Below are 3,023 nucleotides of genomic sequence, written 5' to 3'. Positions count from 1 at the left end.
TGCAATTACTTTCAATTTTTTTGGTTTACTGGCATTTTGTTAAAGACTTTTAAAGTTTGGGTCAAATTATCTCATTTTGACATATTGTTGTATAAGCTGATTTGGCGCTAAGTTATTCATATGTCCAATGGACTGAACTTGTTTTGAAATAAGTTCTATTTTTTCCTTAACAACCTCTAGTATTCGTTGAGATGTTAGATAGCTTCGCGATGGTAGTACGCAGTTGTTATTTATATCGCAGATAAGTTTCCAAATCTTTGAATTCTTGACAAGAGCTAGTGGTAGTGAGCAACCAATAATAAAGTTTGCAATTAAGGAATTTGTGATTTTAATTTGATCAGGATGTTGCGATCCGTACAAATTATTTTGTTTTGTGAAGAATGTACCAATATTTGTTTGCGATCGAAATTATTATGTTTTTGTGCTTCATACTCTGCGTGTTTTTCAGGGTGAACGCTACTATTATTTATAAACTTTGGCATATATATAATTCTGACATATATAAAATTCGCCGAATAGTCACACACGAGCAGTGAACGCCTGAGGGAAGAAATGAAGTACATTAGAATAAAGGAGAATTATTTTTCAAACAAAGCATATTTTGACAGTTGTCAAGACAAAAATAAAGATTAATAGAGGAATATTTAAAATAAGACAGACAAGGTTCAGGGTGAACGGTACTATTATGTCTAAAATAAATAAATGTCGTGTTTTTCAGGGTGAACGCTACTATTATGTCTAAAATAAATAAAATAAAAAAGTTGAAAGGCATATTATAAATAGACAAAATACTTTTTGCTTTCTAAACGCATCAAAATATTTGATTATTTAGTGATAGTAACCGTAATATTTTTATTTTTATTTGTTAATCTGAGAAAAGGGGAGGGAGGTTAACAAATGAGAGGATCGCAATTTAAAAAAAAGTTTAAATTTTAGAAAAATACGAAAACAAAAGAAAAAAAATTGTTTTACTCAAAAGAACAAAGTAATTTTTTTTTAAATAAGCAATATATTGTTTAACCTTTATTAAACATTGTTAACCTTTCACATTGTTAACTTTTCACATAACTCAGAAGAACAAAGTAATTTTTTTTTTAAATAAGCAATATATTGTTAACCTTTATTAAAGAATAGAAATATTAAAGATTCTTTATATCGAATACTTTTAAACAAACTCTCCTTTTCTTTAAATTCAAAAATAAACTAGTTTTTTTAGTTGTTTTACACATTTAAATGATAGAGAAACTTGTGCACTTTTTTACGTAGCGAAGCAGCTCCAAACAAGCAGTTTTCGTTTTAACTTTGTTTTAACTTTCGTTTTAACTGCGAAAGCAGTTTTCGTTTTAACTTTTAAACAAAAAGAAAAATGGGATTTTTAAACTAAATTTTGCCTCAAGATTATTTTTAACTCTTTCTATTTTAGTGTTTTGTGTTTTTTTTTTTTTTTTTTTGCCATAATTATTATTAAACACTGCAAAAAAATACCATGAAATGCAATTAATTAAGAAAAACTTAAAAGTTTATCATACAAAGAACAATTATCAAAATTATCAAAATAGAATAGCACCACTTTAAAGACATAAACGCATTATTGTATTATGGCATACTATGCACCAAATACTAACCTTGTGTAACTAAAAGTTGTACCTGTAGATTCTGTTATTGGTTCTTTACAAATATTACACTTGGCATGAGTTTTAAACTTATCTTTCCCTTTAATTACTTTTTGGCTTCACGAAAGTTACAATAACCGAATTAGACAGTTGCGGGAAGTTTATCAGCCATTTTGATAATTTAGCAATGGTACGTGAAAAGAAAAAGAGTACATGCTTTTCTAGGTACAACTCTCCTTGAGAGAGGAAAGTTGCCGCGATCAGCGACAATTTGTTATTATTAACTAATCTATTCATTGTGTTGATATTTTTTGTAAGAACCAAGAAAGTAAAAGACAGTAAATGTCTAAGACTAAGACCACTACTCGAGGCTTTTGGGACCAAGACTAAGACCAGACTTTAGTCTTCAAGACCGATACCAAGACCGACACAGTTAAATATGAGTCTCGTGACCAATACTTAGGTATCAAGACCTTTATCTCTGTATATAAATATACACATGTAAATACAAATATATACATATAAATACAAATATATTCGTCCGGTTTAAATTTTGTACAAATATATTTTTTACAAATATATAGTCTGGTTTAAAATTTGCAGCACACAATTTTGTTAAAGTTTTATACCACTTTTAAACAGCCTCCCTAATTTTCAAACAACATTATGAAATTTTAATATTAATTGGAAATAATTTTTTTTTTGTAAACTTTAATTTTCAAATGCATGAATATAGGTTATCAAATTTTTTTAAAAAGGCATTGCTATTCAATAGCAATGCTTTAATAATATTCATGTTTTAACAATGTTAACAATACGTCAGCCGAGAACCACGAGGCCGTATGTCCACATTTTGTATTTTTTCTGTTTATTATCAATAAATATTCAACAATCAATAGAGTATGTATCCAATAAATCTAATCTTAAGAATGATACAACTTTTAAAAATATTTAAAAAATTAGTCGGACATTCTGGCAGTAAGTCTTTAGAAATTACATTTCAAAACTTGGTTTTCTCAGAAACACAAAAAATGGACATACGGTTTGGTTCTTGGCTGACGAATATCTATTTTACAGAGAAAAAAATATTTTAAGGTGTAAAGAATCATTGTTCGGAATCGAGATGTTCGTGGCTCAATAATTTTTATTAAACTAAAAAAAAAACTAAAATTATTTTGTTTTACAAACATACTAAGAGTGATCAAGTTCTTTTAATGTTACCCATTAACTTTATGATAAGTCAGTTGTTAAAAGGAAATAAGTCATTAACTTTCTTGGAATAATTTTAGATGAAAATCAATCATCGAAACTTCATTTTAATTTTCTTGGAGCAATGTTAGATAAAAATCTATCATGGAAACTTTATATTAAATTTATAGATAATGAAAACTCGAAAAATACTTCTTTCCT

The sequence above is a fragment of the Hydra vulgaris genome, chromosome 04 (genome assembly GCF_038396675.1).
Source record: "Hydra vulgaris chromosome 04, alternate assembly HydraT2T_AEP".
In the NCBI taxonomy this organism is placed as follows: domain Eukaryota; kingdom Metazoa; phylum Cnidaria; class Hydrozoa; order Anthoathecata; family Hydridae; genus Hydra; species Hydra vulgaris.
Note: the sequence above shows the minus strand (reverse complement) of the source record.